This window comes from Meleagris gallopavo, chromosome 17 (genome assembly GCF_905368555.1).
Source record: "Meleagris gallopavo chromosome 17, MGAL_WU_HG_1.1, whole genome shotgun sequence".
NCBI lineage: Eukaryota > Metazoa > Chordata > Aves > Galliformes > Phasianidae > Meleagris > Meleagris gallopavo.
The window spans coordinates 7,242,138-7,263,313 of record NC_139420.1 but is presented as its reverse complement, the minus strand read 5'-3'; the positions used below and the strand labels follow the sequence as shown (position 1 = coordinate 7,263,313).

General features: G+C 50.8%; 1 long non-coding RNA gene across 1 annotated transcript in view; it reads left to right on the top strand.

The window, feature by feature from the left end:
• The window catches only part of LOC109370355 (uncharacterized), a 122,837-nt gene extending 114,454 nt beyond the window's left edge, over nt 1-8,383 (top strand). The window contains exon 3 of the long non-coding RNA XR_014887014.1: nt 7,770-8,383. This is a non-coding gene — a long non-coding RNA (uncharacterized LOC109370355). The remainder of the gene's footprint in view (nt 1-7,769) is intronic.
• The last annotated feature ends 12,793 nt before the right edge of the window (nt 8,384-21,176 follow it).

Genomic DNA, 21,176 nt, shown 5'->3' with positions numbered 1-21,176 from the left:
TCCTCTTTATTTTAAAGCGTCGAGGATCTTTGGGAAACACTCTGGAATGGGACTTTTATAGATGGTCTAAATTAAACTTCACTTAATATTATAAGCCATAAATTCTCATTGTCAGGTTTTGTTTAGCGGGTATAAAAATGATTGGTAGGTGCTGTAGCTTTTTCCCTGAGAACAGAAGATCAGTGCTCTCGCGGCACAGCACTGTCCTCAATGAGGGGGAAGCAGAGCCTTCCTGTATCTCATGCTGCCCAGTACCCGTGCCCCAGTGCACGGCAGACAGAGGGATCTGGGCACAGATTTTTGACCATCATTTAATCATTCAGAGCCAGGGATCTGCCTAGCAGCGGTGTGTCAGGGCTGGGAGAACGGATCATAGAATTGTCAAGGTTGGAAAAGACCTTGAGGATCATCCAGTCCAACCCCATCACCACTGCACCCACTAACCATGTCCCTCAGTGCCACATCTCCAAGGAGCAGCTCAGATGGGCACTGTGAGCAGCAGGAATCGCACCTGGACCCCACAGCCCACACGTACGGCATCCTCTGCTTAGGTGTAAGGCAAGAAAAATAAACGAGAGCATTCCAATATGATCTACTGCTCCATGCTTGCACTGCAAGCTGGGGCTTTACTGCCTTTAAGGAGATACATGAGGTCAGCTGTTAAATATTTCCTTTATTTCTGGTGGTATCTTTGCATTCAGCCACCTATTCCTGGAGGTGAGCATGGGTGACACTGCTCTGCTCCACGCTGAGGTGCAGAACCAGAGTCGCGAGCGGGACCTGATGGGATGCAGCTGGAACCCAGGCATGAGCAGGAGCTGTGTTTTTCTGGAGCACACACAGCAGCGTCTGCCAGCAGCCCTTAACATGATAAAAACCAATTTAGTGCCATTTATGATGGAGGAATAGGAGAAATCATAGAACAATTACTTACAGGAGATTTACCCCTTTCTATATATTTATGTCGAACGTAGCATTTCCAGTGACGTCCCACCTGCACTCCTGGGCCAAGCCGCATGCACTGAGGGTGCAATTGCAGAAGAGATCTTTAGGTGCAAATTGATTTTGCTGTGAATATTTATGCAGCGGGTGAGGCTGCACCTGTGCTGAGGGGGAAGCATAGGGCAGAGCCAGGATGCCAGCATGGCTACCTGCTCCGTTCGGGGCCATGTCTGGGGTACGAGCAGCCCCACACGGGTGGGGTGGCTGCAGGAGGGTGCTGGGGGGGCCTCTCCCTGTGGCTGATTTGGAATGCGCACAGCATCCCTGCGCGGTGCATTCCCCTGCAAGAAACCCAGGAAAGACAAGAAAAATGAAGGCAGGCGCAATCTCATTTTCTGAGGGCTGCAAGTCAGCCAGGAAATGGCTATTATTCCATCGACACTGTCGGTATTAAGTTATTTCCTTCACTAAATACGAGAATGTTCATGAATATCTATTGAGTTCCAGGTAGCGGCGTCTCCCAGCACTGCGGCTCACTGATTGTAGCTTTATATTCCTCCGACAACACACCTCAATCTCACATTGAAGTGAAAGACAATAGTATTTTAAATTGGTTAATAAATCTCTAGATTGATGCTCCTGGAAGGCCCAGGAACTTCATCTCTATTACACGAATAAAAGTGATAACATTTTAACCACTGAGGTGCTAGGAATTCGGGGAGCCCCTTCTGTGCCCCTCGGGAAGGGCAGTGTGAGAGCTCCATCCTCAGGGGGGAGTGCGTTTGTTGGTTTTTTTTTTGAAATGAATCCCATCCTGGCAGGGTGAAGCGATCGCATCGTCCTGGCTGCTTTTTTCCTTCTGAAGCCTCCACTCGGGCCCATATAAGGAATGGAAAATTCCCTTTTCGCACGCAAAATGGAATGGGCTCTGCTGGCCCTCTGCTTCCAGTGCCCCACACTGCAGCTCTGGAGTTGTGTCCTGCATGGGGCCCCACACATCCAACAGCATATGGGTCCTAACCCAAACCTTAAGCATAACCCTAACTCTACACCTACCCCTACCCCTAACCAGTCCTTCACCCCAGGCATCTCCAGAATGGGCACTTCTGGATAAGGTTTGAGAGAAGGAGAGCCCTCTTACTTCTGTGAGTTCTTATAAATTATCGGGAGATGAGAATATTTTAATATAAACCAGAGTGTTTCAAGTACAAAGAGCTGTTCTGAAAATGTATTGAATATTTTTTCACTGATGTTTAGTGTCTGTAAGATTCCTCGGGGAGTTCACAACAAGTGGAATACTTAAGGATATAGTGCCATAGGTTCTTTCAGTATTTTCTTTTCAAGGAAAGTAACCTCTGAATTATCTAGGAAGTACATGAACAACATGAAAGGAAGATTATGCACAGAAAGAAAAAAATATGCAGAGAATTCAATTATGCAAAAAAAGTGATGTGCTTTGCTTAATTCCCCAAACACATCCCATACTGTAGGCAAGACAGCAGAGCTGAATGCACACAGACAAGGTTTTCAGGTCACCCGCCTTGGCTCTTTCTGATCATTCCTTGTCACTGCTGTTCCTGGACTGCAGAGCACTTCAATGTATCAGAACGTCAGGGTTCGGTGATGTCCCTGTCCCCTGCGGTCGCTGGAAATGGGGATGCAATGGGGTGACGACCATGGAGGGAATGGCAGTGGAAGACCCCAAGGCAGTGGCAGGACAGAGGGTGAAGCTGTGGGGCAGGGTCATGGCAATGGGACTGGGAGCATTGCAATGGGACAAGGGCAAGGCAGTAGGACTGAGTCAAAGCAATGGGACAAGGGCAGGACAGCAGGACAGGGGGAAAGGCAACGGGACTGGGAGGAAAGGCAATGGGATTAGGGCAAGGCAGTGAGATCAGGGGCACAACAAAGAGACCAGGGCTCTTCTCTGCCAGCTTGGTACAAAGGAGCTCAGGCTCTGGCTGCAAGTGTAGGTGCTGCCCAGCTGCACCCAGCTACCAGGAGGTGCAGCATGTTACCTTCCTAGCTACACCCTCATTACCTTCTGCACTTCCCAAACCCATCGAGGCTAGTGTTGCTTCTTACCACACAGACCACCTCAGCTTTTTACTTCAAGCTGTGCTCAGGTTCTGCTTGCTTCCCTGCCTCACGCATCAGCAGCACTGAGCGGCTCTGCTGCACACGAATAGTTGCCAATTTGATGTACCCAAGTTTGGATAACGCGGGGATGCTGCTTGTTTATTTATTTATTTATGAGCCCATTAGTTAATGCGCCTGCATCGAGCCTTGGAAAATAATGTGTCTTCTCTAAATTGAATGACATGAATTATTTCGACCTAACTTACTAATTAAGACCTCATTAGCAGCCCAAATTTGTGATAGATCAGCAGTGGACTTGGCACCGTGGTTTAATTTAATGATTTCTTGCATTACTTTGTTAATCATCTTTAGTCTGATTTAATTTATGCCAATGTGACTATCCTAATTTCTAATTAAGGAGCTGATGGCAGGGCCACCACCGCAGCATACGGATTGCAGCCCAGCAGACCCCACTATGGGGATGAGGCACCTCAGTGCTGGGGGCACATCCTGCAGGTTGGGGGGCACACCCTACAACTTGGGGGCATGGGGTTGAGACCTGAGTGTGCGCAGTACCCCGGGCAGCTCCTGGCTCCAACCCACATCTGCTCCTACACCGCCGCAGATCGGCCCCGGGAAATCCGAGAGTTTGCAGGAAAGCACATCTGCTAATTCAAAACATTTATGCTAGTCGATATAAATTTATTTAGTGCAATAAATGACATAATTGAATTTTTATTTCCTTAATATATTTCACTGAAATAACTAATATTTTGAGTATCCCTGGCCTACAGATGTCTTTCAGAGGAACGTATTTCCTGTAATATTACTCTTGTATAAAACTGACATTTAAACAGTTTAATAAATGAGCAGTTGTTTGACTTGTTTCAGTTTCAATACATTCTGGTGTATTAATATAATATATTTCAAAAGGAAACTCGAAAGACCATGCTATAAAAATTCGTGATTTATTAGAGATACATTTGCTATTAGTTGGGACAGATACTCAAAATGTCATTAAGGTTAAAATAATAATCAATCAAACTAATTAGACCCTATTTTTCATATGCAAATATAATTAAGCATACATTTCTCAATAACTTTAAAGAGAATTATTGAAGCCGCACAAAGTGTGCTGAGTCCTTTACTTGAGCTAATGAAATGACAGCGTCTTTGCTCGCATATGCAAACAAAATTGATTAGCTGAGCTTCACCTAATAGCTCGGGGAGGGTTGTGGGAAGGTATGGGGCTGCTATGGGACAGCAGCCACCACCATGTGAACTCCTGTGGGGCTGGCGGCTGCTGGACAAGGTGATACCCAGGTGCCCAGGTCCTGGGGTGGGCACCAAGCAGGGCTGTGCCAGGAAGCCAACCCTTCGCAGCCATCCTTGGCTGATGCTTTCCCCGGCTTTCTGACTGTTTGTTCTGAGGGAAAAATACCATTTTGCTACGAGAAGGGTTAATAAGAGATGTTTATTTATGAACTCGACATATTACTGTTGCATAATTTGAATACAGTGCCTATGAGCTTTTTTTATTGCATGCTATAATTTCATTTTTAAAGCTTTCCCTACGCCATACTTTAAAAATGATATCGCAAACAAGAAATAAATTCTGTTTTGCAGCTGTGCTAACTATATTTACCCATGGGATACACTATTTTGTCCTTGACATAAATCCCTAGGGATCTCACTCGGAATTACTTTGGCACGCCACATTCACCACATCGGAGCATTGTGCACCGTGCCTGATGGGGGGCTCCGGATGAGCCGGGAATCGCTGCGGAGAGAGGCACTTGTTTAGCATATCACCATGAAAATCAGGCAGCATGCACGTTTGCGGTTGTCAAGAAATCCCTGCAAAGTGAAATAGGGGTGATGATGGCAGACGCAAGCCTGGCGGGGTTGGGAGTTGCATCCAGCTCTCAGTGCCACCCGCAACACTTCTGGCTGTGCAGAAGCGAGGATGCTGCTGGGGAATGTCCTGGGGAGGACTCCCTGCTGCTTTCTGTGCCGTGCGTTTGCCTCATTTGTTTTTTTGCAGAGTTTGCAACACCGCGATGCTGTCCTGGTGGCAGTACTGGGAGCACCCATGGCACGGAGCTCTGCTCCTCACCGCTGGGCTGGGTTGAGCACCCATGAGTGCAGCTCCTGCCTCTAATTGGGGGCCTCATTTTATGCAGGTGTCAGGCTCCAGGACATCAGATTTAACGAAATTCAACTTTCCCCACTCAGATGTACAGGTAGAAGCGCGGAACTGCCATGAAAGCGGGTCTGTGCCTCCTGCACATGGCGGGAGGAGGCAGCAGATATGACACTGTCAGCATCTCTCAGGGGACCGGCATATTTTTGTCGATCATGTAGCATCAGGTTCTCGTGTCACTGCATTACGGAGCTTGATGGCACTTAATACGCCATGACAAGGTGTAACATCAGAAATGGAACACAAAATGAGATCAAACGGCATTGCGGTCCCCAGAGGGCCCGATCAAATCCAAGGTATGGAAATTTGAAGGGAAAAAATGCAAACTCTCCCCCCCATAGACACCTCCTGAATCCCATTATTGAGGGCAGCCAGCAGCTGGCCTGGCTTCCTCTGTGGGAAAGAGGGCTCTGGGCAAGCGGTGCCATCCCCATAGTGCAGGTGGCCACCCACTTGTCCCTGTGTGCTATAGGATCTGTGGAGCCGTCTTGGCCCTGGCCACATGGAAGGGACCCCATAGGCACAGTCTTGGTGGGGAGTACCCATAGCCCTACCCAACTCATCACTCACCTCCTGCACCCACCCAACCCGTCACCCATGTGCTCTACTCACCCATCACCCACCTTCTGCACTCACCCAACCCAATACCTATGTCCTGCACCCAACCCATTGCCCACCTCTTGACCCACCCAACCCATAATCCATGTCCTGCACTCCACCCGACCCGACACCCAAGTTAAGAGGTGGCTGTTGCTCCTCCAGCCCAGCCTCCATCAGGGCCATGTCCTCAGGAGTGGGTGCTGCATGGAAAAGGATTTCTTGGGGGAACTCTGACAAGTGGTTTATGGTTGATTAAGCAGGTTCCTTGGGGAAACCAGGTTAAGCACAGAGCAATTTGGAGAAAAAAAAAAGAAAAAAAGCCACACGATTTTTCCCTTATCCCAGCAATTTTGGGGAAAAAAAGAAAAAGAAAAAGAAAAAAGAAAAAGAAAAAGCCATTTTTTAACAAAGAAGAACTCTTTTCGTTTAGAAAATGTTAACCAGATGTTCACAAATTGCACGTCATGGAAAGAATGAGCGAGCTCCCTGGGCTGGGATCGGCCCCTCATCTCTGAGGTGCAGCTCTGCAGCACTGCTGGGGTGCTCACTGAAACCAACGGCGATGTGCTCTGCAAAGCTGCCACTGCCAACAGAGTCCATGCCCAGCGCCCGACGTGTGCTGCAGAAATAGCAGCAGGGTGAAGGGTGCAATGCAGATGCCCACTGGGGTCTGGAGGCCTTCCTGCAGATCATCATTGCCACTGCAGCCCTGACTGCAGTGAGTAAAACAGCACATGTAGGCATCCTCCCCGCACCCGGCTGCGTGCCCGCAGAGCCGGAGGCTGTTGGAAAGCTGTGGCAGCAGCCCCTGTGCCGAGGGGGCCGGGAGCCAGTTAGTGCAAATTATGCAGCAAGCCCCTGAGCATCTTTGCTTTTACACTTTTGTCTCTTGTCTGTTTTTTTTTTTAGTGGCAAAAAACTAAACCTAGTCAGAACAAAAGGCCAAGGCAGCATCTAACCAACAGGCAGCACTCTGCATGGAGGGCTAATCACCGTGTGCAGGGATCCTGGCGCCGGTTAAATGAGGAGTTTTCAGCCTCTGGCTTCACCCAGGGCCATGAAGATCAGCAAACCGCTAATAGGGCTGAACCTCGGTGAGAGGCAGGAGGAGAAACTGTCAGCATTGCTGCTGTGTGCCCACAGCCCCGGATCCCCAACCAGAGCCCTGCAATGACAGCGGTGGGGAGAGGGGCCAGGCTGTTAATTAGCCGAGATGCAAACCGGGACGGGGGACTTTTCAGCTCTGCAAGGTTAATGCTGCAATTAACAGGCTTTGTCTATTTATGATGAATAATAATCGTGTTTGGCTTTTCTGTGGGTGCTACAAGCTGTCTCCCACCCACCGCCCCTCTCCTCCTCAGACCATCCGGGTTCATTGCTCACGGAGCAGAGCAGCGCCTCGCGGAGCGGTTCGTTAGCACAAATGGATTATGATGTTGTGTCTGATGAATAGTATCGGAAACAGCTGCCGGGGGGTAAAGCACAAACAGGAGCAATTAGCGCAGCTCCAAACAGAAAGAGAACCTGGGATCACCAAAGCAGAGCAGCGGAGCTCCCCAGCCATGCAGGACGTGGCAGATAGAGAGCTGCGGGTCCGGCGGTCCCTGTCCCCATCTGTCCTGCTGTTGCTGAGGACTTCGCCCAAAGGAGTTCTGTCCATGATTTGTTCAGGGTCAGGGAAACGTCCCTTGGGCCCAGCGTGCTGCCCAGGAGGGATGGCAGTGGGGCCTGTGACACAATGACATGGTGGCATAGGGGAGCTGCTCCCCCTGGTAGTAGGGAGCTGCCCCATGCATGGGTCAGGAGGGATGGGAGAAGGATGCTGGCCGAGGCAGCCTTTGGCGGTCGTGTGTCTCCATTTCATCACTGACATACACAATTAATAAACTTAATTACAGGTTAAATTGCGATGGCTGAAAAATGAGCACTGTTCATTCTCCTCCAGGTTTGCAGCCAGCCTTGCTGAGGACATGAGGGGCAAAGCAGCCCCAGCACTGCTGAGCCCAACGGGCAGCCTTGCTTGGGTACTGCAGGGCGATGCCCACGTTGTGCATGAGGGGCCCCACAGCTGCCTCCAAGGGGATTGGGATCCAGGTCCAGGGGTCTCCATCAGCCCCCACTTCTGACTGCCTCATCCAGAGGAGAAGGAGTTAACAGCTCCCTTCACTGCTGCAGCGCTGAAGTTCATTACTTGTGCTAATTGCTTTGAAGTCAGTGATTCGGCAGCTAATGGAAAATGTATCTCTAGGTAATAGATTAATTGGCCGCTGCTGACCAGTGTGCAACAGGATCCTGGGAGGGGCTCTGCCACGGCTGTTCCCCCTTGCACAGGGACCTGGCATCATACCCATCACCTGCTGCTGTCTGATTGCCTGCTGGCACCAGGGAGCAAGCAGGGACAGCTGTGCCACTGCTGCATGGGTGGCAGCCTGGGTGCCCCCTGGCCATCACATTCCTTTTCTTTTCAAGAAATAATGGCATTGCAGCCACACAAGCGACACCGCCAGTGTCACCAGAGAAGCTTTCCTTCCCTGTATAACGAATGTGGCCATAAGTACTTCGCAACCATATGGTAATTATGTTTAATAAAAGACATTTCCTGTAATTAAACAGTTTTACTAAGGCATTATTAGCCCTTTAAGTTGAAAAATAGCTGAACAGAGGTGTAATAAGGTGCTAACATCTGTATTCGGTGTGCAGATGGATGGGAAGTGCCCATCCCTGGGTCGAACACCGGCCATGGTGCAGCCAGGAGCAACAGCACCGTGCGGCCGCGCTGCCATGCTGCTGCCTGCCGCTTCCCTTCCTTGATGCTGGTTTGAATAATTCAGTGTGGCCTCGTCTCGGGGGCACAGTTGGCTTCAGCGAAGGCAGACCAGCGGCCTGGCCAGCCTGCTAAGCATCCCCAACCCACTGCCTTTTTCCGTAAATCAGGATTAATGAGAGCGTGGAGGAAGCCCGGAGCCCGGTGCAGCTCTGCAGGCAGCTCACAGTGCTGGAATTGCAGTCGTTGTGAGTTGGGTGAGTGCCAGCCCCGTGTCCTCAGTGTGGGCACATGGAGGCTGGCATGGGGGACGCAGCAGCACAAGGGGTTCCCCACCTCGGTACGGTGATTTCCTGCTGCTCCCAACCCCGTCCAGACCTGGTCGCACCACAGTGGCACAGGTCCATGTCCATCCCCACCTCCTCCTGGAGCCCAGCAGCCACCTGCTTGCACAACACTGAGCACAGAAGGGCATTATTGCACTGCTGGGAGCATTTTTTCCTCCATTGGAATTTGTGCGGCCTGTCCTCCGATCATTTGTACGTTATCCATCATCCCCTGTCTCCCTGCCCTGCTGTCGCACAGCTCCAGGCAATCCATCTTACAGTTAAAAAATTGTCTCTCTTACACAGGGGCTTTCAAACAAGACAAATAGAAAGAATAAGATCTGGTATTGAGATGCTGCATACGGGGCGCGATGCACGAAGCAGCGGTACAAGATCCCAGCTGATTGTCAGCGGCAGATCTGTGGCACTGCCCCATTCTGCAGCCCAACCATCCCTGAGTCGATGGGATGGGTTTGCCCAGCTCGTGCTCAGCACATACACTGTACAGGGCTGTGCACAGGGCGGGCGTCCCCAGGAGCAGGCAGCCGGCATCCTTGGGCACTTTCTGCTGAAACACACCTGCACCAGAGATGGGGTGGGCAAGCACATGCTTTGAGGCCACCAGTGCCTGCACGCACTCACAGGATGGCCAAGGATTGAGGTTGCAATGCAAAATGCTCTTTCACCATTGGCACCAAGCTGGACAGCCAGGCCCCGTGCAGTACAGAACCCCTCCTCGCCTCTCCCTAATGAGAGGAAATCAATGCATGTGGTGTCAGATCTTCCCTCCTCGTGCTTAAGCAAAGCAGTTTTATGCTGCTTTAGACAACCTCCACTCCCGCCTGAGCTCGTGAGCTGCTGCATTTTGATGAGCTGACTTGCTATGTGCACTAAAAGTATGCAAAATATGTCAAGCCCAAGCAGAGATTTGAATCGAAATGGCTCTAATTACTTGTAATAATTTCTGCATTCCAACATGAAGCAATGTTTAAAAAAAAATCTATTTGTAGCAGAAATGCTAAGTTATGGCCTGAAGCAGTGATTGAGCACCTGGTAGGAAGGCAGGGCCAACCCAGGGGAACTCAGGTGTATGCAATGTACCTGAGTGACTGGAAGGGGAGGAGCCAGGATCCAGCCCTTCCCAGACTTCATTTAAGGGTTGGCAGTGGTGGTGAGAGTGTTTTGTTGGAGATACCTGCCTACCTGAGGCTTTCTGAAGGTAAGCAGATTCTTTCCTTTGTTTCATTTCTAGTGGCTGTTGCAGTTGAGTGAGTCCTTACTTGCTGCAGCCTGGGTCTTTGATGCTCTGCTGTCACTGTTGCACTTTCCATTGTGTTGCACCATTGCAACAGCTAAAAGACAAATCATTTAGCAAGTCCCTTGCTTTATTAGGCAATTTACTTTGCCGTAGTTTGAATGTTTGATTGGGTGATCACCCAGAGCTACGCACCTGTAGATGGCTGTAACAGAGTTCATCCATTGTCACTGATCAGAAAGCTAACCACCATGGAATCACAGAATCATAAAGGTTGGAAGAGATCTCTAATATCACCCAGTCCAGCCATCCACCCACTTCCAGTATTGCTCACTAACTGTACTTTTAAGTACTACACCCATCCTTTCCTTAAATGCCCCCAGGGGCAGTCACCCCCACACTCCCTAGGCAGCTTCTGCCACTTCCTGACCACTCCTTAGAAGAAGAAATTTGTTTTAATAGCCAGCTATCATGGGGTCACCTAGGCTATCAGTCTGTCACCTTGGCACCAAAGAAGGGGAGAAGCTGCTCTTTTCCTTTGTTTTCCTTCTTTCTCCATCTCCCCAAGGTCCCTGTTACCCCTGGTCTTATGGTGAACCACTGAGGGCTTTGGGGAGGGCTCAGGGTCAATGGAGCCACCAGTGCCCAGCTCCGTTCTGCACCTCAGCATCTCATTATCTGGAGCAGAGATGCATTTTAGCAGCAAGGCAAGGAGGCAGTATAAGCTGCTGCAACAGAACAGCGTCCTCTCTGATATTTTACTGAAGAGAGTATTGAGGCAATGGAACTGGGTGCCCCATCTGTGGAGGTGCCCAAGGCTATGGATGAGCCCGGGGCAGCCAGCATATGGCAGGGAGTTGGAACGAGATGATTTTTAAGGTCCCCTCAACCTGAGCCATTCTGTGATCGGCATTTAGGAGCATCCCAGTTACTGGGATGAGTAATTTGGCCCTAAGCACCACCGTTTTAACATTTATTGCATTCTAAAACTTTGAAAACATTCTATGGATCTTGTTCATCGTAAGCTTGCATTCCTTTCCAATACTGACAAACACAAAAGAAGATTTAGAGCAAATAGAAATAGTCCCTGGCCAGGGGTTGCGTCGCTGCCTCCTGGCAGCCCCTTTGATCCCTTTTCTGTGGCTTGTTTTGGTGTTGGGAGCAGCACAGGGGCCGCAGCAGTGCAGCGCCATGGGGCCACATCCTGCAGCGCCATGGGACCAGGCGTGGAGGCGTAAGGAAGGGAGCACCAAGCACGTGGCGGTGGCAGCCAACCGGGCCCTTCATTTAGACAGATTAAGCAAGTTGCTTATTGCCTGTGACATAATTTAGATGAATGGTGTGGGTAATCCATCAGGCAGACCCTGCGCAAGGCCCTGGAAGCAGCCGGTGGGGGATCCCATTACCTTACATGTGTTAACAGCCAAACTCCTTTGTATAAACAACAAAGTGGCTCTCCTGAAAGGGCCGATTTTCCCTCATTGTCTGCGAGAGGAGCAGCGGGCGGCGGTGATGGATGGCGGTGCAGGCAGGGCGGGAGGCGGCGTGCAGCGGGGGAAGAGGGACACCATGTGGGGACACTGTTGCTGCTCTGCGCCGGGCTGCACGCTGCAGCTCTGCCCGCTGCAACGCTGCATGCTGCGACAGTGCGTGCTGCAACGCCTTACGTGGCGTGGATGCAGCGCTGTGTGCTTCGATGTTGTGTCTGCACGCTGCAACACCTTGCGCTGCGTGCTGCTCCTCGTGCACTGTGTGCTCTGCAGCTGTGTGCAAGCAGGGTGGGCATGATGGAGGGGGTCCCGAGGCAGCAGCTGTATGAAGGGGCTCGGGGAGGAAGGGGTGTCCTGAGCTGCAGCCACCGGTGTGTGAGTGCTTGGCAAAAAGGGTTCAAACACCAGGCTTTGTGCTGGCTCAGTCCCCTGGCAATAATCAACATTAAAAATCTCATTAGGTTAGAGGCACAGAAAAGAAGGAAAGCAGTTATAGCATCTTAAATATTGAGTATTAAGCAAAGCTTTCCATTAACAAACCGCTTATTTCCTTTCCCCTGGGCCGGAGTCAGGCTTTAAAAATAGGAACACCCTCTGGAGGCACCGGTGCTGGTGATTCCTGCTCCTGAGGTGCTTCCTGAAACTGGCTGGGGATGCTGCTGGAGCTCATCTCGCTTCCTTGGAGACAAAATTAGAAAAGCACAGATGAGGGAGAGGAAAGCAGCGAAGAGGGAAGCAGCAGCAGTGCTGAGTGAGGCCTGGATCTGAGGAGCAGCATGGACCCAGCATGGGGCTGCAGGGACCCAGGTCCTGGGGGCACCTAGCAGCAACCACTGTGTCCTCTGCAGCCAGGAGGGTCCCTGCTTTGCTCCAGCTCTAAAAGAAGCCACGGAAGTCGTTTATTGCTCCTCAACTCCCCACCAGGAACATTATCCCTTAATTGCTGCATTTATTCAGACTTATTCTGTATATCTAACAATAATGAGTATATTAGATATGTAATTATTACTGTCATAAACGTAATAGTGACAAAACAATAATTGAAATAGTGTCTATGAGGATAATTCACCGTCGCAATTAATACTGCCCTGCTTAGTTAATATGTCACGGTTTAAAATAAATGCTGTCATTACTCCATTACTAATACCATGTTATAATAATTATTGCAGCAATAATTAAGTGTCTATAGTGATCACGAATTGCCACAGATTGGGATAAAAATCTCTGTAAATAACACAGGGACAGCTCTGCATTTGGTTGCAGGAGGGCTGGAGCAGCTCTAGGTGCTTTGGTTGGGCAATGAAGTGCGTTTCCTAACCAGCACAGGTACTTCACGATAACTCAACTTTACTTGAGTCCAACTCAATTTTCTCAGATTAAATAAAATTTCAAAGTGTCACTCACCAGCAAACTATCAGTTGGAAGGTGGTTGATTTTTCTAACCCCATCTCTGGTCCAATTACAATTTTTAATCTATATGTAGATAATGGTGAACAAAACCCCTGTAGAAATGTCAAGAGTGAGGAGGTTATTAGCTTAGTTTTAATTACTGTCTATCATTCTTAGAAAACCGCAGTAACCTGATAAATTAGGTGACAGCTCTGGCTGTAGAAGTTTAGGTGGGCTTTAAAGAAATGAGTTGTTTTTTTTAACCAAAGGTGTTGAGAGGGGCAGTCCTTCCCAGCACCAAGTAGGCTGGGTGAGCTGCACAGCCATGTCCTGGCACCAGCATAGTGCCCAGGGATGCATGGTGCCACTCACTGGCTAGAACTCATCCTCATTCTCAGTGTCATCCTCAACCTCATCTTCATTCTTATTTTAGTCCTTGTTTTCATCTTCATCCTCAACATCGTCCTCGTGCTTGTCTTCATCCTCACCCTTCATTGGAACAGGTTGCCCAAGGAGGTTGTGGATGCCCCATCCCTGCAGGCATTCAAGGCTAGGCTGGATGTGGCTCTGGGCAGCCTGGGCTGCTGGTTGGTGACCCTGCACATAGCAGGCGATTGAAACTAGATGATCATTGTGGTCCTTTTCAACCCAGGCCATTCTATGATTCTATGACTGTCATCTTCACAGCTCTGGTGCCACTGGCCCCAAGTGGACCCTGCCCATGGCTGCAGCTGGAAAGAAGCAGCAAGCTTATTTGCTGAAACCATCATTTGAGGTGAATTTTATTTCTGCACGAGCACAGGACTGCTCTTGGAGCCCATCTTGTTTACTATTTGTGTGTCCGTTGCTTCTAAGGAGATAAGCTGCCATTCTGCTCCTCTAAAAAGCACGTAATATGACAGGTGAAATGTCAGAAATGATGATCAAGGCTTGGGGAAAACATTCTTTGGCTACGAAGTATTCCCACTAGAAATGTTAAATTGGAGATTAAACATAAATGTCTCTAAAAAGCCCTGAATGCAGCACACATCGTCCTGCCATGTGCACACGCATCACCATACATGCAAACATGGGGGCCATTTGAAGCCCAAGGCAGCACTCAGCCCTGCAGCTCTTTGGGAATGAGGGCACAGAGATGTGGCACAGCAAGGACCCCATCTCCCTGCAGTGGCTGCTGGAGCTCCCTGGCCCTACTCCATAGGCAGTTATCCTTCTTTGGCATAGCACGCTCTGGCCACGGTGGCTCTGCTGCATGTCAGTGTGGATTGCCTTGCATGGCCGTGCTGCATCCATCAGCTAATAAACAGTTCATTATGCTGGAAGAATTATCTTTGCTGGCTTTAAGGTCAGCTGTAAGGTGGACATTATTACTGGCGGGAGGCATAGAAGTGCAGACCATGGCAGATAGCAGCCTGTAACTCTTTATTATTTATACCAACACAGCTGTGTTCCTGGGGATGGAGGTGGGGTGGCCGTGCTCACCCGGTGGCCCATACAAAACCCAGCCCACTTTTGGGACCCAGTGGGGTGCTCACCCCACAGCTGTGCCCTGTGTCTCCCCTCCCTGGGCCAATGGTGATGCCCACATGGGTCAGGGGTTGCTGCTGACATTGCCACGGCAATCACAGCTCCCTTCCACACTTTTTGAAATTAAAATGTGCCTGCGCTGGAAGTTGTTATCAAAAATAGAAGCATTTTATCTATCTTTAGTACAGAACACAGATTGCATGGAGACATTCAATTTGGAGTCAATTTAAATTTCAATTGTCTGTGAAATCTAAATCAATAGGCTATAGTTCAATGGCGCTTTAATAAAACAGGACATAACAGAGAAATCATTAGGGATTACATATGATAAGAGATTGAAAACAGTGTCTGCGTAATGGTGGGGGAGCCATTAGAGAATTACCTCAAGCATTTGCAAGTAAACCAACAACCTTTTTCTCCTCCTGAGACTAACAAGAAGACTTAATCGTGCCGCAGTGCCTAAAAATACATCTCTGTCAGCTGTTGGATTGGGCACGATTTGCTGTGACACCCAACTGCTGTGCAGCCCAAGGTGAGGTGGGGGTGGCTGGAGGGCATGGAACCTGGTGGTGGAATGGGAATGGGGGGTGTGGGCAGCTCTGGTGAGTAGTTGGGGCTGCGGAGGGGCAGGGGGTGCATGGCAGCAGCCTGAGCTCTGGGACTGGGGGAGGAAAAGAGGTCACATGAGGGAAGAGTAGATTGGATTGGATTAGATTGCATTGCACAGGATCACATTGCCCAGCTCTGCGTTGCACTGCACGCCATTGGGTGGCATTTGCACAGCACTGCACTGGATCTGATTGCACAGCACTGGATCAAATTACACAGCGCTGCACAATACTGGATCAAGTTGCACAGGACAGCCGTGCACAGCTCTGGATCAGATTGCACAGCACTGCACAGCTCTGGATCAGTTTGTGCAGCACTGGACAGCACTGGATCCAGTTGCACAGCACTGCAGGGGGGGCAGAAAAGCAGCCATGCTCTGCACCCTGCCCACCAGGGAAGTAGTGATGTTTGCATGCTGTTGCACCCACTCAGTTTGCTTCCTGCAGATGAGGTGATCTGATGAGATCAATTAAGCTGTAAGCGCATCTCAGGTATTAAAGCAGTATTAATTGGAACTATGCTAAAAGTAGCTCTAATTGCTGCAAATCCTGTTTGCACCGGTCTGGAGGAGAATCAAGGCAGCAGAAGATGTTGACGTAACCAGGAGAGTTTTGCAAGGTCAGAAAAGCCTCAACAGCAAAAACCAGAGCGTCCTTAGCTGCCACAGGGCCTGGCACAGCTGCAGCAGAGCTGTGTGCATGCACACACTGGGAGCCTGCAAGGTGCAGTGGTACAGGAGGTGCCATGGGAGCCCTGCACAGCCAGGGGAGGGCTCCTTTTTGCCTATTTTGCACCAGTGTGACAGGGAAGGAGCTAACCCTTAGATTAACAATTTCAATAACAAACCAAGCGAAGTTAAGGGCATTTGAAAAATGTTTTTACAACCTTTGGTTAACCTGCAGTAACAGCTGTTTGAGCGCGTATAAATAAGACTATTCTGTGGAGGAGACAGGAAAAATTGGTTTTATTTTAAAGGACACTGTTTGGCTCCTGCGGTGCAGTGGCATCTGAGGAAATATTGTGCAGCGACTGCTGCGCGTCATGTGTAATGCTCAGAAATGCAGCCACGGAGAGCAATACGTTTGCTGGCTCCTGACAGCTGGGAAGCCGGGGTGTATTTTAAACCTAGCATCTCTCCGAAGGATCATTTGGAGAGGGAGGAGAAGGAAAAAGCCTCCAGGATGGCTGGGTGCTGGCCAGCCCGGCCTCGTGGTGTCCCTGCCTGTGCCCCCCTGCCACCCGGTAAATACATCCCCTGCAATGAGGCTGTAAAGCACGAGTAATCCCCGCTGCCCCTTCTGCTAGAAAAAATCATGGCCTGGATTGGAAGCAGAGACATGCTTTTCTCCACCTGGAAATAAAAGTGTCACAGCACTTGCCACTTCAAATCCGGGCAGAACGGGCTCCGGAGGCCACTAGAGAGAGAGACTTTAAGCCTTGCTGTTAAGAATTACAAGAGATCCACTGGGCAGCGTGGAAATACAAGAAATACTACAATGCCAGTGCTAAAACCTAATGAGAAATGGAACAAGCCGAGACAGAAGCTTAACAAGAAATAGTGGACAAGTCCCCCAAGAAAAACTGCAGGCGGTGAGGAGAGGAGCTGCCAGAGGCTCCGCAGCCGTATTGATCAGGGCCTGAGAAATAGGAGGGGGCCTTTGGAAAGTAGATAAAGCGGGAGATATACAGCGGGAGAGGGCCAGAACTGATGAAAACGGGAGAAAATGCGGCTTAAATCAAAGGGCAAATACACAGAAAGAGAAAAGGTAATAGGATTTGTGTTTATGGCTAAAGAGGAGAGTTGTGGGGAGGTGATCAGGCACGGCAGTAATTGAAAAGAAATGGAAAGCAGAGCCCAGTATAAATATTTTTGGGGAGAAAGTGGGCTGAAAACTTGAAATAAGCTATCGTTAATAGCAGCTCCAAGAGGAATATGGGAAGAATATGCAAGGAATTAAAACAAGGGGTTGTGGGCAAGGGATGGAGAGCAAAGGTAACGGCTTGAGGAGCAAACCAGCTTCTGCCTGCCCGGTGTCCCTCATACCTGAGCAGTGCTGGGGTTGGACCAGGAAAGGCCTCCTGGGGCTGTGCAAAACGCTGCGCATCTGTTTGCCTTCTTGTCTGCTCAAAACCCAGTGGAAATGCCCTCTGTGGTGTGCATGCCTGGCCACATCCCTCCTTCTCTGCGGCGCAGGGATGCTGGGGTTTCCAGGGACCACATTGCCTGGGCCTCTTCCATGGACAAGTGGGGTTGTGATGGGCACGTGGGGTAGGGATAGGGTGGGGTAGGGATGCAGGGCTCATTTCCCACCCTGGGGCAGGAGGTCTTTGGTGACTGCTCTGTGCACTCAGGGGATGCAGCTGCTCCTGGGCACAGCACAGTGCGAGCCCCGGAGACGTGGTGTGCATGGCTCAGGACCAGGCAGCGGGTGCCCTGGCTCAGGGCACTGGCCGTAGTGTCATGCAGGCTGCTGCCTCCTTCCAGCTCTCAGACTCTGCCATAAGGCAGGAGCTCGATCCACAAATTCTCTGCATCCTGCCTACTAAATCTCACCTGTCTCCAACCTGCTGCAAGGCGTGCTCACCAGCATGCAGGGCATCTCTGCCAGCTGTGGGGTTCTGCAGCCACTCCCCTCACTCCATGGGCATGGGATATGCTGGGGCAAAGAGGCAGTGTGGGGAGAGGGAAGTGTGCACCCTGCCCTTGCACACTCCCATGAGGTTGACCCCCCTCTGCAGGGGGTGAGCTCCCTGCATTCCACCTGGATGCGTGCAGTGGGTCTGCAGAGAGTGTGTGGCAGCAGCATCCTGCCACGGACAACCCGTCCATCCATGGGGATTCAGACAGCTCTGGATTGTTCCAAGGGATCACAGCATCCCCAGCACCCGCAGCCCCAGGGCAGCCTGCTCCCTCTGGTTGCCATGGCAATGAGACTGAAAGGTTTGGCTTTGCTCCCACCATGCTCTGCGCCGAGCATCCATCCCTTCACATGGGCACGACCGTGGCCAGACCAACGATGGAATATTAATATTAATCAGAGCTAATTGCAAGCAAGCCACTCCCACCCTCCACACTGAGCCTGCCAGCTGCCGGCACCATGCCATCACAGTGGTCCTTGTGTCCCCCAGTGTTCCCAGAGCCCACAGGTGTGGAGCAGGTCCTCGTGCTCTTCCCAACTGCCACCAAAACCTCCCTGCAGTGCTCTGCCACACCGCTGAGGTACCTTCCCGTCTGAAAAAAGTAATTAAACGGAAAGGTCGTCCTTATTTATTCTTTCGTGACGCAAGCCCCAAGCGACCAGATAGTCAAATTAAAGCTCCGAAGTGTTTAATGAGGGCTGGGAGTGGGATGTGGGGCCTGGATCATGGCAGGAGCTGTGCTGCATGGCACTCAGCAAGGGGCACAGGACCCAAGGCTGCTCCATGTGCTGCGGAGCTGCGGCCCCAAAGCACCGCCCACAGAAGTGCAATATTCACAGGGGAAGAATTTTTTTTAATAGGGCCCCATGGAGACATCAGAGCAATTTTCAAGGAGGTTTGAAGCCACCGGGAAGCTTATTAGATCCGTTCTGCAGAGTTAATTTGATGTTGGTAATCAGTGAGCAAGTTAAGCAGTTAAGGAGCTGGTGGCTGCCAAACGGTTTGGCTGCTGAGCCCGCTTGTAAGCAGCGGTTACTAATGAGTGCTTCATGAATATGAATGAGAGATGATTACAGTGTGGAAAGGGCAGTCAGCAAACCATAAACTTAATTTTAATCTTTTTATTATCAAAGTCACGTTATTAATAATAGACTTTACATGAAGACCTGGCTTCATCAGCCCATTAGGGCGGTGCCCGGCCCCGCTCAGGGCCAGGGCCAGCCACCATATGATGTGCCCATCACCAGGAGCCCACGGTGCCCTTGGATGGGGCTATTTGGGGTGCCCATAGCATCCCTTGGGCTCTTAGTGTCCCACGGGTGCCCTCACTCATTGCCATCCCTTGTGGAAGACATTGGCTGCTTGTGAATGGGGAACTGAGCACCCCAATCCCTGCTGCTCAGTGGCATGTCACAGGTAACGCAGCCCTCGCTCCCCATAAAGGGATGATCCCATTGTCTCCGAGCCTAATTAATTGTAATTATTTTCATATGACACTATGATATGGGCTGTTCGTGTAACGAGGTGGCAGTTCCGGTGTGAAATGCTGAAGCAAGGAATGTAGAACATGCTAAAAAATATTAATCTACAAATGAAAATGATTTTAATTGGATTCTGCCTTTGGGGTCGGGTCACTGTTACATTTTCAATCAGAGTTGTCCACTCAGCAAAGCGAGCTGCACAGCCCTTCCAGATGGAAACAGCGAGTGGCTTGCAGAGGTTAATAGGAATGTTGGAAAATAAATAGGTTATTGATTGATAATAACAATAAGCTGACTCCAGTTCTACCTTCCTGACCTTCCCTCACCCAACTTAGAGAAAACTCAGTTAGCATCTCATTATGGATCACCTCCCAGTCCCACGTATTAATGAGAACATGTGGGCCAAAGGGACACTGGGAGCCAGGGGATCCCCTGCAGTCCTTCCTGATGTGCCAGCAGCCTCCAGGGCCACCAGTATGCACTGAGTGGATAGGAATGGGGTTTTTGCCCAAATGGGTGCTGCCCCCACAGCACACCAGCAGCACCATGGTGGCCGTGATGCTCAGGGTCAGCAGTGGGTTCCCCACATAAGGTGCGTTGGCCTTTCCATTTCCCCTCCCACCACCTGGTTTGCTGGAATGTAGGTGCCACACTGCTCCCAGTGCTTGCTGCAGGCTTTACCCAGGAATGGAGCATTGCATTACAGGAGGCAGAGCATGAGCTGATGGAGATGTTTTTCCTGGTCTGGCACCAGCACAGCCCTGCGTGTAAATGCTGTTATAAGGTCCAAGCACTGATAATGTTCCATTTTGCGCAGTCCATCTTCTTAACATTTTCAGGGTATTAACTCAGTGGAGCATTAGTTGTGAGAATGAGAAGTGGCCAGAAATAAATTATACCGGGAGAGAAGTGCAGTTTGGGACTTCATAATTTTAATTAGCATTACTTCCACCTTCCTAATGAGGTCAGGTCAAGGGGCCGCCTGTGCTGCTGTACTTCAATCTGCACTGCAACCCCCCGGGCCAAGCAGAGACTGCCCATAGCATCCCTGTGAGGCAGTGGGGCACCCAAAGGGACATGTGGGCATCCCCAGAGACCTCCAACTGTGCCCATGGGGTTGGGCAGGAGGGAGAGGGGCCCCGGGACTGGGGAGCAGCCCAGGGTCAGTGCTCTGTCTGCCTGCCCCAGCACAGTGGCAGCTGTGTGGTTGGCACCAGGGTGCTCTGGGATGTGGGAGGCACTCAGGGCCCCACTGGCAGAGCCTCTGGGAACCCTCACTGGCTCCTGGCTGGCAGTGCTGGAGGAACCTGCATTACCTGCAGCCGGGAGCAGAAACGCCACATATCAGTTTCGCGGAATCACTTTGCAATTGGATGCAAATGTTGTTCATTCTCTTGCTTGTACGCATTTTCTGTCAACACGTGTTTGAGAGACTCACGGCGACGTGTCAAAATGCTGCTTAGTGGGGAGGGTGGGAGTGGGGTGGGGAAATAAACGCAGCGTGTTGGCTGCTCCCCTTCGAGCTGCCTGGAAGGGAGGGGTTCGGCAGCTGGGGCTGTCCTGCCCACCAGCCGTGGGGACAGCGGCCAGGTGAGGGCCGTGATCACCGACACCCGAACGGGAGCCGCACCTATGGGTGCCCCCCAAAGCATCCGTTCTGCGGGCGGTGTCCCTGCGCAGTGCCTCCGCTGCTGCTCGGGGCTCCGGGCTGAGCCCTGCGGGGACGCGCACAGCCCTTTGCGGGGCCGTCACCGCAACGGCGCGGCAGCACAGGGCTGCGTACAGCGGGCTGCTGTCGGTTAGCGGAGCACGAGCTCCATCTGCTGCCACCGGGCCCGGCCGGTACCGCAGCTCCGTGCCTGCACCCCGCC